Source organism: Panicum virgatum, chromosome 8K (assembly GCF_016808335.1).
Source record: "Panicum virgatum strain AP13 chromosome 8K, P.virgatum_v5, whole genome shotgun sequence".
NCBI lineage: Eukaryota > Viridiplantae > Streptophyta > Magnoliopsida > Poales > Poaceae > Panicum > Panicum virgatum.
Window position 1 is genome coordinate 12,134,845 of NC_053143.1, and position 13,985 is coordinate 12,148,829.

Sequence of the window (13,985 nt, forward strand, 5' to 3'; positions counted from 1 at the left end):
AATCCAGCCGCGAATTCCGCCGACATCACCTTTTCTTTTTCTCCTTTTTCCTCTTTTTCCCATTCTCTCCTTTTCTTTTTCCCTTCTCCTTTCTTCCTTCTTCTCCCTCCTGCTCTCTGCTCACGCATGCCCCTCCCATGTGCCATGCGCTGCGCTGCAGCACACCCCTGTGCCATGCCCACGCGCCGCGGGATGCTCGGCGCACCGCTCGGCCTCTGCCCGAGCCATCCCGTCGCTTGTACTGCTGCCGCAATCAACGCTGGAAGGGTGCTTCACCATGGGTCGTGTCGTCCTGCCGAGCGTCGAAGCCGTGGACGCTCTGTGCGGCGGTCGTCGAGCACAGTGCACCGCCGAGATTTTTCTCCCGTGCGAACCGCCTTTGCTCCCTATAAATCGAGCTGAGTCTCGCCGCTGCGCCCCGCACAACTTCCAACCACCGCCATTGCAGCACACAGCCAAGCCGACCCCTTTCTTCTCCCTCTAGCTGAGGTACAGAGCCCCGTCGATCTCTTGATCTCTCCAACCAAGCCACCTTGGTTCAATTCCTCTCGAGGTAAGCATCTCCACACCCTGCTAGACCATCCCCAACCCACAGCCTTCCCTCTCTGTTCCACCAGTGAGCTTTCCGCGAGCTCGCAGGCCGCCATCCATGGCCGCCCGTGGCCGACCACCTTCCACCCGCTCACCCATGCCCGGAGCCACCAAAGTGGAACCCCCTCGCCCTCCTCTCTCTCCCCATGCTCTCAGCTTCGAGAATGGAGGCTGGAAGCGCCGTTCAGATGGAGCTCAGAGAGCTCGTGCTGGCTGCCATGGTGGCACTGGGAAAAAGGGGACGAAGTCCCTGTTCCGTGTTCCTTCCCGTAACCTGCTCATCCTTTTTCTTTTTATCGAGCCCATTCATAGATAAACAAACCCACCAGCCCAAGTACCAGTCGAGCAGCCCAAAAAGGATCCACCAAAGCCACCACGTGCAACTCCTTCTATTTATGTTAAGTCATTTTCAGGATTAATTAAACATCCAATATTTCAACTACAATATCTCACTCATGCCAACTCCGATTCCATTGATTCTTCTTCCTAAATTCATCTAAAATCAAACTCTATTTAATACAACAATATTTGTGAGATGTATTGATGTATGTTTACTTTGCTTGTATGATTGTTTGCGCACGACTCTGTCGAAATAGAATCGATTCCGGAGGAGAGTCCGGAGGAACCAGGAGACCAGGAAGCCGCCGCCACCGACGCGTACGAAAGCGAAGGCAAGTCTCATCGATCCTTTACGTTGACCATGATTTGATCCTAAGTGAGGTTAAATAAAACTTGATAGACATAGGGAAGACATGAGATGAAACACTGAGAGAATGAGAGAAACCACTGAATGAAGCCATGTTGCATGTTGATTTACTGCCAGACCTGCATGTTATCAGATCTTGTTAAATGATGAAACTAGGTTGGTAATGAGATCAGGGCAGTATGGGATGTGTTGGTGCATGCGCTACCGTGGTGGTAGACATGCGACCGAGCTTTGTCGTGGTGACATCTCGGGTTTGGTTGGTTATGGTTGTGGCTGCCCTGATGAACCTTAAGGACCGTGCGTTGTGGTGCCATCTCACCTAACCTACTTTCAGTACGACCACATGAGCTTGTATGGGCAAGCCTTAGCCTAATCCCACTGGCTAACCTGGCAGTCGTCCGAGGTGGTTATGTTTGGGGTGAGACCTGGATTGGTCCAGACCCGAGGGTTTGTGGGCGACTAGTCGGGGTTGAGCCACGGCTGGGTGTCGGCTATGACGGAGCCGTCTCTGGACGGTAAAGTGCGTGTGGGTAAAGCGTACAACCTCTGCAGAGTGTACAATCCATTCGAATGGTCCGTGTCCTCGGTTTGGACAGGTTACGGTGTGGACATCTCAACTAGATGAGCTACCTAGCCTATGAGATGGATGACTGGTTGGGTTACCTTTAATACTACATTTGTTATTTATTCTGGTTGATTAATGGACCTTGGCATATTAATCTGTAACTCCCTCCCCGTAAGGGTGAGGTGGGACTTGCTGAGTACTTTCGTACTCGACCCTTGTTGATCATTTTTTTCAGAGGATCCTGACTTTGTGCCTGAAGATTGCGAGTAGTTTGTGTCCGCACCCAAGGTGATCGAGTGGAGCCGTGATGGATGAAGAGCTAGTCCTGCATGTCGTTATGCTAGTTGTTATCCTATGGTTGTTCTGTGTAGCTTTGTGTTATCACTTTACTCCTCATGTACGTGTTAAATAAAGCTCTGTATGACTCTGGACTCCACTTGATGTAACATGTATTATGCCGGAGACCTTATTCGGTAATTAATACATGGTTTAGCCTTGATCTTCGGGTCGGGGCGCTTCAGGTGGTATCAGAGCCATGCTTGGCTGTAGGACGCGAACCGGTAGTGAATGATGACCGTAGGAGCCCTAGGATGGTCAATCCTTGAAACCCTGTTACTCCTTAAACCTTTATTTTGTTATGCTAACCCTACCCTTGTAAATCAGATGGCTGATGACTGGACCACCACCTACTGCATCAACGAAGATGGATTCCCCAAGGTGCTTTATGCTGCCACTGTGCGACTTGGTATTCCGGAACGTCCGGAGTACGTGGGTCGCGAGTTCATGGAGCATGGCACCGAAAGCTGTGAGGTCACCGTCCATATTGGCGCCAGTGATAAGTACTTGGAGATGCAACCCTGGAGCGTCACCGCCACTGAAGCCCGTATGATTGACACCATTCAACTTGCAGCTCGCAAGGCGCTGCGGTACCTGTGCCAGATGTTTGAATGGCACTTGGGTTCCACCCCCATGAAGTATTTTCCCCCGCTGGATCGTAACCGTCCTGCTTGGGCGGCGAGGATCCGCAACTTGGAGAGCACCACAGGAACCGAGAAGGACCCCTCAGTTGTTGCCATGTCTGCTTATTTGCTTAGCCTTGACGATTTGTGCGACCAACTGCACCAGCGCGTGAAAGATCTCATCCAACGTGCTGAGAGTGCGGAATCCCGTTGGCGTAAGACCAAGCTGGCCTTAGCTCAGGCAGAAGCCCGAGCAGCTGAAGCTGAAAGCCGCCTTGCTGCAGCCGAAGAGAACCTTAGGGAGCAAGCAAACCGCCACAGTCAGCTCCTTAGGGGTGTCTATCTAGTGGACCGTGCCAAGCGCAAGGAATGCCATCCCAGGACTGCCGCGGAGCCACCAATACTAGAGGGAATTCCGCTGTACCCCTTGTCCCAACCGCGCAGGAGGATTGGTGAATCAGTGCCACCCACACCTCCCGCATCTCCCCGAGATCCCGGAAATAGTGACCCCGAAGACCGTGTTGTAGGGTTCAGTAGTCAAGTCATCCCGGCCGACCCTTAAAAGTCGAGCCGCGTTATTGTAATCCATCGTGTCATGTATCCCTGCTTGTTTGAATGAATGCTTGTGTGGTGCTTGAATGATTCGTTTGTGTTGTGTGCTATTATATATACAATTATACCCTAGCATTATACTAGGGGAGTCACCTAATTTTGCCCTCCTTGACCGTAGATGTCTCGTCGTTCGAGCCGAGTCCAGGGACTCCATGCTCAGGAAGACGGTGACGAGGTCAACCCGAGAAACCAAGCCCCTCTGAATGTAGCCCCAGAAGCACCAGAAAATGAACACCTACCACCGCTACCTCCCCGTGCCCCAGCACCCATTGATCTGGCAGCCATATTACAGCAGCAGAACCAACTCCTCCAAGTTCTTGTGACCACACTCATAGCCCAAGCTCAAGGCAATCCTGGCAACAATAGACCTGCAATGCATCATAATGGCAATGGCAGCAGAATTGCAGATTTCAACCGCTTGCAGCCACCTAAGTTTGGAGGATCTGATAACCCCATTGAGGCAGATGATTGGCTGCGAGAGATTGAAATGAAGCTCGAAGTGGTCCATGCAGATGACAGAGACAAGGTTTTGCTCGCAGTACAACAGTTAAAGGGACCAGCCCTTGCTTGGTGGCAGAGTTACAGAGAAATAAATGAAAATGCTAACGAGATGGTATGGGCTGACTTTGTCAAGATCTTCAGAGAACATCACATTCCCAGCAGTGTTATGAAGCTCAAGCGGGATGAGTTCAGAAAGCTTCGTCAAGGTGGTATGAACGTGACGGAGTATCTTCATAAGTTCACAGAGTTGTCTCGTTATGCACCAGAGGATATCAATGACGACGAGAAGAAGCAAGAAGCTTTTCTTGGTGGGCTTAACCCTGAAATCAGGACCTTGGTTGAAGTCACCACCCACAGTGACTTTAATGCTATGGTCAACAGGGCTATCACCACTGAGAGAAACAGGAAGGCGGAACTCAGTGAGCGCAAACGTCGATTTGAAAGCAAGAAACCCCAGCAGTTGGAGAAGTTTCAGAGGACCCAGTATCCGGCTCACTCAGGCCCGAGGAGCCAGGGTGCCTTTTCATTCAAAGCGCACCCCGGTTCTTTCCAGAAGCCAGCCCAATCAGCTCCTGTTATGAAGACCCAGAATACCCTCCGCACCCAACCGTCTAGTGGAAGTCAAGTGACCAATGTGAAGACATGTTTCCACTGCTGCGAAGCCGGACACTACAAGGCCAACTGTCCGTATCTTAATCAGCCCGCCCCTTCTGTTTTCTCCAACTCGGTTCAAGGACCAAAGCAGCCGACTGAAGCCAACCGTGCAACACCAGCTAAGAGCCAGCAACAGTCCTACGGCAAGGCAAAAGTGAATCATGTGAATGCTGAAGAAGCAGAGGATGCACCAGGAGTGATTCTCGGTGAGTTTCTGGTTCAATCAGCTCTAGCCTCAGTGCTTTTTGATTCTGGAGCGTCGCATTCCTTTATATCCTCCCACTTTGTAGAAAAGCATGATATACCTACTATAGCCCTTAAGAGGCCGCTAATAACACGTTCGCCTGGAGGCCATATACCTTGCCACTTAGGTGTCTTAGATATCCCTATAAACCTAAGTGGGGTAGTATTCCTTGCCGACCTAGTAGTCCTTGCTTCTAAAGGAATAGATGTCATACTCGGTATGGATTGGCTCGCCAAGCACCGAGGAAACATAGCCTGTGCTGAGAGAGCAGTGACAGTCACCAACCGCCAAGGGTTAACAGTCACATGCCAAATCCAGCCTAGCCTGTCAGACTCCATGGTGAACCACATCCAAGCAGAATCCCCAGAAGATGTGCCGGTAGTTCGGGAGTTTGCTGATGTGTTTCCAGATGAATTACCCGGTATGCCTCCAGAAAGAGATGTAGAGTTCACTATTGACTTAGTCCCTGCAACCAAGCCTATAGCAAAGAATGCCTATCGGTTAGCAGCCCCAGAGCTTGCCGAGTTAAAGAAGCAGCTTGAAGAGCTTCAACAAAAGGGATTTATTAGACCCGCTGCTTCTCCGTGGGGAGCCCCAGTGCTCTTTGTGAAGAAGAAAGATGGAAGCATGAGACTTTGTGTGGACTACCGTGATCTGAATGCAGTCACCATCAAGAACAAGTACCCTCTGCCTCGGATTGATGACTTGTTTGATCAGCTGAAGGGAGCTAAGTTCTTCTCCAAGATAGATCTAAGGTCAGGTTATCATTAGCTCAGAGTGCGACAAGAGGACATCTCCAAGACAGCCTTCAGGACCCGTTATGGCCAGTATGAGTTCACAGTGATGCCTTTTGGTCTGACTAATGCCCCTGCCTTTTTCATGACCCTCATGAATAAGGTGTTTATGGAAGAGTTAGATCGGTTTGTCGTGGTATTCATAGATGACATACTGGTCTACTCTAAGAGTGCTGAGGAGCATGGACAACATCTCAGAGTTGTGTTGGAAAAGCTCAGAAAACACCAGTTGTACGCCAAGTTCAGCAAGTGTGAATTCTGGTTGCAGAGAGTCAGTTTTCTGGGTCATGTCTTAACAGCTGAAGGAGTTGAAGTGGACCCAGAAAAGGTCAAGGCTGTATCAGAATGGAAGCAACCAACCTCAGCCTCAGAGATCAGGAGTTTCTTGGGATTAGCCGGCTATTACCGGAGATTCATCGAAGGTTTCTCTAAGATAGCCCGGCCTATGACCGAGTTGCTCCGGAAGGACACGAAATTTGTCTGGTCTGAAGCTTGCGAGAGAAGTTTTCAAGAGTTGAAGAGGCGACTAACTTCTGCCCCAGTGCTAGTTTTACCAGATAATCAGAAGAGCTTTGTCATTTATTGCGACGCATCCCGACAAGGATTGGGTTGTGTGCTTATGCAAGAAGGAAGAGTTGTAGCTTATGCCTCAAGACAGTTGAGAACACATGAGTAGAACTACCCCACCCATGACTTGGAATTAGTCGCAGTGGTGCATTCCCTCAAGATTTGGAGACATTATCTGATTGGGAATAAGTGTGAAATCTACACGGATCACAAGAGCCTGAAGTACATTTTCACCCAGTCAGACCTCAACCTTAGACAGAGAAGATGGTTGGAATTGATCAAAGACTATGATTTGGAAATTCATTACCACCCTGGAAAGGCTAATGTGGTGGCTGATGCGCTCAGTCGTAAAGCATATTGCCATCACTTAGTCACACAAGCCCCAGAGCTGAGTGAAGAAATGAGGAAGTTGAACCTAAGGGTTGTACGCCACTCTTGCAACTATAACCTTAGTGTCCATCCCGTCCTGGATGACCAGATAAAGGAAGCTCAGATGGAGGATAAAAGATTGGTATGGATTAAAGGTCGCAACAGTGAAGGCAAAGCCCCAGATTTCAGAGTAGATAAAGATGGAGTCTTGTGGTTCAAGAAGAGATTATGTGTGCCTAAGCAAGGTCATTTCCGCAGGACCATTCTGGATGAAGCCCATAACTCAGCCTATTCCATTCACCCCGGCACTACGAAAATGTACCTGGACCTTAAGGAGAAGTATTGGTGGAATGGTATGAAGGGGGATATCGCTCGATTCGTCGCTCATTGTGATGTGTGCAAAAGAGTCAAGGCAGAGCATCAGAAGCCCAGTGGATTACTCCAGCCGTTGCCGATCCCAGTATGGAAGTGGGATGAAGTTAGTATGAATTTTATCACCGGTCTACCAAGGACCCAGAGAGGTCATGACTCAGTTTGGGTAATTGTTGATCGACTCACTAAAGTGGCTCACCTCATCCCAGTGCGTACCACTTATGGAGGTGATAGATTAGCCAAATTATATATTGAGCGTATTGTGAAGTTGCATGGAGTACCTAAGAGGATTGTGTCAGATAGAGGCACCCAATTCACTTCGAGATTCTGGAGCAGGTTACATGAAGCACTTGGTACAAAGTTGGACTTCAGTTCAGCCTATCATCCTCAGACTGATGGCCAGACCGAAAGAGTTAATCAGATCCTTGAAGACATGCTAAGAGCCTGTGTTCTTACTTATGGCAAAAATTGGGAAGACAGTTTACCATATACAGAGTTCTCTTACAACAACAGCTACCAGTCAAGCTTAAAGATGTCGCCGTTTGAAGCCCTCTACGGGAGGAAGTGTTGCATACCTCTCATGTGGACCGAAGTCGGTGACCGCATTATTGAGGGCCCAGATTTTATTAAAGAAGCAGAAGACAAGATAGCAGAAATCAGAGAAAATCTAAAGACAGCTCAATCCCGCCAGAAAAGTTATGCCGATAAAAGAAGACGTACTCTCAGCTTCGAAGTTGGAGACTATGTGTACCTTAAAGTTTCCCCAATTCGCGGCACACGCAGATTCCAGGTACGAGGAAAGTTGGCTCCACGTTACATTGGACCTTTTCCAATTACCAAGAAAGTGGGGGCGGTAGCCTAAAAGCTTCAGTTGCCAGCAGAGATGTCAGATGTACACGATGTATTCCATGTGTCCCAACTCAGAAAGTGCCTGCGAGTACCAGAAGAACAAGTGGCCCCAGAGACAATCGACCTGCAGGATGATCTCAGATATCAAGAGGTACCAGTAAAAATTCTGGACACTGTGACGCGAAGAACCCGCAACTCAGAAGTCAGGATTTGCCGAGTTCAGTGGAGCAGGCATTCGGAAGCTGAAGCAACTTGGGAGAGAGAAGATGCGCTCCGAGCCGAGTTCCCCAGTCTCTTTAGTAGTGAAGCTGAATCTCGGGGACGAGATTCAACCTAAGTGGGGTAGGTTTGTAACATCCCGAAAAAAAAAATTCACCAAATTAAATTACTCGCTAAAAATATTTTTCAAAATATTTTCATCGCCGAGCTCGAATATTTTCCGGCAATTCGTCGCCCGGATACCAAAAATCAAATCTCTGTCCCGACACCAAAATCAAACATCGCTTAAACTTTCCCTGTTCTCCTCATTTCTCGTGCGCGTCGCTTCTCGTTGACGCCACGCTCAGCTCGCGACCGACGCCGCGAATCCAGCCGCGAATTCCGCCGACATCACCTTTTCTTTTTCTCCTTTTTCCTCTTTTTCCCATTCTCTCCTTTTCTTTTTCCCTTTTCTTTTTCCCTTCTCCTTTCTTCCTTCTTCTCCCTCCTGCTCTCTGCTCACGCATGCCCCTCCCATGTGCCATGCGCTGCTTTGCAGCACACCCCTGTGCCATGCCCACGCGCCGCGGGATGCTCGGCGCACCGCTCGGCCTCTGCCCGAGCCATCCCGTTGCTTGTACTGCTGCCGCAATCAACGCTGGAAGGGTGCTTCACCATGGGTCGTGTCGTCCTGCCGAGCGTCGAAGCCGTGGACGCTCTGTGCAGCGGTCGTCGAGCACAGTGCACCGCCGAGATTTTTCTCCCGTGCGAACCGCCTTTGCTCCCTATAAATCGAGCTGAGTCTCGCCGCTGCGCCCCGCACAACTTCCAACCACCGCCATTGCAGCACACAGCCAAGCCGACCCCTTTCTTCTCCCTCTAGCTGAGGTACAGAGCCCCGTCGATCTCTTGATCTCTCCAACCAAGCCACCTTGGTTCAATTCCTCTCGAGGTAAGCATCTCCACACCCTGCTAGACCATCCCCAACCCACAGCCTTCCCTCTCTGTTCCACCAGTGAGCTTTCCGCGAGCTCGCAGGCCGCCATCCATGGCCGCCCGTGGCCGACCACCTTCCACCCGCTCACCCATGCCCGGAGCCACCAAAGTGGAACCCCCTCGCCCTCCTCTCTCTCCCCATGCTCTCAGCTTCGAGAATGGAGGCTGGAAGCGCCGTTCAGATGGAGCTCAGAGAGCTCGTGCTGGCTGCCATGGTGGCACTGGGAAAAAGGGGACGAAGTCCCTGTTCCGTGTTCCTTCCCGTAACCTGCTCATCCTTTTTCTTTTTATCGAGCCCATTCATAGATAAACAAACCCACCAGCCCAAGTACCAGTCGAGCAGCCCAAAAAGGATCCACCAAAGCCACCACGTGCAACTCCTTCTATTTATGTTAAGTCATTTTCAGGATTAATTAAACATCCAATATTTCAACTACAATATCTCACTCATGCCAACTCCGATTCCATTGATTCTTCTTCCTAAATTCATCTAAAATCAAACTCTATTTAATACAACAATATTTGTGAGATGTATTGATGTATGTTTACTTTGCTTGTATGATTGTTTGCGCACGACTCTGTCGAAATAGAATCGATTCCGGAGGAGAGTCCGGAGGAACCAGGAGACCAGGAAGCCGCCGCCACCGACACGTACGAAAGCGAAGGCAAGTCTCATCGATCCTTTACGTTGACCATGATTTGATCCTAAGTGAGGTTAAATAAAACTTGATAGACATAGGGAAGACATGAGATGAAACACTGAGAGAATGAGAGAAACCACTGAATGAAGCCATGTTGCATGTTGATTTACTGCCAGACCTGCATGTTATCAGATCTTGTTAAATGATGAAACTGGGTTGGTAATGAGATCATGGCAGTATGGGATGTGTTGGTGCATGCGCTACCGTGGTGGTAGACATGCGACCGAGCTCTGTCGTGGTGACATCTCGGGTTTGGTTGGTTATGGTTGTGGCTGCCCTGATGAACCTTAAGGACCGTGCGTTGTGGTGCCATCTCACCTAACCTACTTTCAGTACGACCACATGAGCTTGTATGGGCAAGCCTTAGCCTAATCCCACTGGCTAACCTGGCAGTCGTCCGAGGTGGTTATGTTTGGGGTGAGACCTAGATTGGTCCAGACCCGAGGGTTTGTGGGCGACTAGTCGGGGTTGAGCCACGGCTGGGTGTCGGCTATGACGGAGCCGTCTCTGGACGGTGAAGTGCGTGTGGGTAAAGCGTACAACCTCTGCAGAGTGTACAATCCATTCGAATGGTCCGTGTCCTCGGTTTGGACAGGTTACGGTGTGGACATCTCAACTAGATGAGCTACCTAGCCTATGAGATGGATGACTGGTTGAGTTACCTTTAATACTACATTTGTTATTTATTCTGGTTGATTAATGGACCTTGGCATATTAATCTGTAACTCCCTCCCCGTAAGGGTGAGGTGGGACTTGCTGAGTACTTTCGTACTCAACCCTTGTTGATCATTTTTTTCAGAGGATCCTGACTTTGTGCCTGAAGATTGCGAGTAGTTCGTGTCCGCACCCAAGGTGATCGAGTGGAGCCGTGATGGATGAAGAGCTAGTCCTGCATGTCGTTATGCTAGTTGTTATCCTATGGTTGTTCTGTGTAGCTTTGTGTTATCACTTTACTCCTCATGTACGTGTTAAATAAAGCTCTGTATGACTCTGGACTCCACTTGATGTAACATGTATTATGCCGGAGACCTTATTCGGTAATTAATACATGGTTTAGCCTTGATCTTCGGGTCGGGGCGCTTCACCAAGGAACCACCAGAAGAGCAAACACGTTATGCGGCAATTTCATCTCATTCGAGAGTTCATCGACCGGGGTGAGATCAAGATATGCAAAATACACACAGACATGAACATTTCAGATCCGTTGACAAAACCCCTTCCACAGCCCAAGCATGAGAGGCACACAAGAGCAATGGGTATTAGATACATTCTGGAATGACTCTAGTGCAAGTGGGAGACTGTTGGAAATATGCCATAGAGACAATCATATTTCCTTGTATTCATGGTTAATAAAGTGTTCCTTAAATATTCATGGACGACAACTTGCATTGATTAATGCTTATGTGAAGTATTTGTGAAACTCTTTACTTGTACGAATATTCTAAAGTGTTCCTAATCGGAGTTCATGTGAGGACACACATGAATATTAGACTAGCATATGTATTAGTTGATTGACTACGTTTCACAAGTCATGGACATGGTGATGTCAAACTAATATGGTGGGCTCATGTGAGACATGAGATTGAACTGACCCAACACGAGATGATGACTTCTCATTACACAATATGTACGCTGTGTCCTAAAACCTGAGATCGTCGTATGTACTCAAGATGTGAACCGACTTACTTAGGAGCCATCAAACGCTGCACCGTAACTGGGCAGTTATAAAGGTGGTTTTCGGGTCAGTCAAGAAGCATGCTGTGAGACATAGTCGGTCAAGACGGAATTTGCCTCTCTCTACAAGAGAGAGATATCTCTGGGCCCCTCGAGTGATTCGGATCAAGAAATGCATGGCCATGCTAGGATTAAGAGTTAACCAAGGATTCCGAATCACAGGATCGAGAAAGTGTGGTCGGCTTCAAGTTAGACCAAATATCGTGAGGCAAAAGGAACAGCACGTATAAGATTGTGACGGCTCGACAGATATGATTTGCGCATGCATAGGAGTTGACACGTCTTGCTAGAGACCGCTATCAACTATTGGCTAGTAGGAGTACTGGGTCATGTCTATTCATGCGTGAGCCTATAGTGTCACATACTTAAGGGCCAGAAGCCTAATGAGGATGAGATCCAAATTAGACTGGGCTTTGATGCACTAATGGACCTAGAGAGGCCCATATGGGTTGGAATCATGGTGGGGGCTTGGAGCAGCCCACCTGAAGGGGGCGCCCAAGGTGGGGCCCATTAAGGCCCACCTAGAGGGGCGCCCCCAGGCCTATATAAGCAAGGGGAAGGGGGAGGGGCGCCCCCAACCCTAGCCCCCTTGGCTGGCCGCCGCCATCTCTCCCACGCATCAAGCTCTAGTTCGTTCTCGCGGATCTAGCAATCGGAGAGCGAAGCTTCTTCCCGTACGTGTGGACTTCGTGGAGGTGCTGCGCTTGCTGCTCAAGGACGAGCCGTTCGTGAGGAGGTTCACGCAACTGCACTGCCGGCTTCTATCTGCACTACACCGACGCGCTACAGAAGTTCCGCAACCGCACGTCTAGTGGTAATCCCGTGATCTATAACTGCAGTAATCCTGGTTTATGCGGTAGAAAATTTTTGTTTTTGCTACCCCATATTCCTACAATATTGAAGTAAAATCTTTCCACAGCCAAAACATTTACAACATACTATTCATTTATACAACATATTGCAGTGACACAATATATACAGACCCTCATGAAACAACAATCACAAGCTGCGTATGGTATTATATGGTTACGAATCCGGAGCACCTTTTGAAGTTGCGCCTACTCAGTAGGGTAGGATGGCTGCATGGCGAGGCCACACATCCCCCTCTTATTAGGAACATCCTTCTCCATTCTCAGGAACCCACTCTCACCCCCATGTCGTGCCCCACGAGTTCTTCATCAGCCAGTATTTGGTGCCATCACTGGCTGTTCCATAACCGATGGCTGCAATACCATGATCAAGGTTAGTGCCACAGGAACCGGTCATGACACCGCCGGAGTAGAATTGGAATGTCATGTCGCCGCCGTCTACCGCCACCGAGACCGGCTGGTTGGCTACCGCCTTCATCAGGGCAGCCTCGTCATTCGCCGGCACATCCTCTTAGCCCTTGATTGTCGCAACATTCTTGTATTTCTTGCACTTGCCGTCTTTCGCTGTGTAAGGGTAGCTGGACTCGTTGGCCAGGCCACCATTCTTCATGATGAACTCGAAGGCGTCATCCATCTCGCCGCCGTTGCAGCCCTGAGACCCGCCATTGATGTCGCAGTCCACCAACTCTTGCTCAGAAAGTGAGAAGAGCTTGCCGGTGGTTATCTCGACAATACCCTCCATCGCAGCCACAGCCGAGAATGCCCAACAGCAGCCTGCAATCGATTTTATTCCGAATTCAAAATGCTGTAAAATACAGTAATGCCATTCGTAAGATTTGCACATGAAAGTTTAATTTTTCTAATGCAGTAAACTTACCACACTGGCCTTGGTTCTTGATGGGAGCGACGGCGCCCTTTGCCCTCCAATCAACAGTCGTGGGAAGTGCATCGATGCTAACATTCTCATACCTGAATCCAGTAGGTCCTCTTCTTGGCATGCTTGGATGGAAGCCCTTGTTAGTGCTGGTTGCCCTGAACTCATCGTTGGTGAGGTCAGCAAATTGGTTGATGCCAAGCCAGAATTTGCGGTTGCCTGCCGCGTTGAACGACTCGATGAACTTGGCGTTGGCCTTGAACACCTCGAACCGCTAAGCCTTCTCAACGTCGTTCGCGTAAACACGGTTGTACTGGGCCATCCACTGCTCGTGCTTCGCCGCCATGGCCGAGTCATCATCACTCAGCTCACGAGCTGCAAGGATGGCACTGAAAAAGCAGGCACAACCGAGGACAGCAAGAAGCAAAGCCTTAGGGGTGGCCATGATCGATCAGCTTTAACAAATAACTACTGCTGCTGCTGCGGCTGCTGCTGCTTGGAGTTTTGGTGACTGGGTACTGGACTGTATGGGTGCATTTATAGTTGATCTTGTGCATTTAAATAAGAGGTAAGGTGCTTATACAACATGCTTATTAGTTTAACTGGTGGTGTGCGTACCCATCAAGTTCATCCTGAAGGTATAAAATTCTTGTACACGAGACGTATCCTTGCCGCACAGCAGAGATGATCACTGTTCATGGGTACAGTACTACACAAAAGATTAGTCCCCTTTTGACTCACATGGATTCAACACAAAAAGCTTTTAAGAAAAGAGTTCAAGGGAACTTTCTTGGGAGTTTCCGCAAGATGTTTCGTACAAAATGGGAGAA

At 49.2% G+C, this 13,985-nt stretch overlaps 1 pseudogene; it reads right to left on the minus strand.

Moving 5' to 3' along the window:
- Positions 1–12,470: 12,470 nt before the first annotated feature.
- On the minus strand, positions 12,471–13,600 carry LOC120646166 (annotated as a pseudogene).
- Between the last annotated feature and the right edge of the window lie 385 nt (positions 13,601–13,985).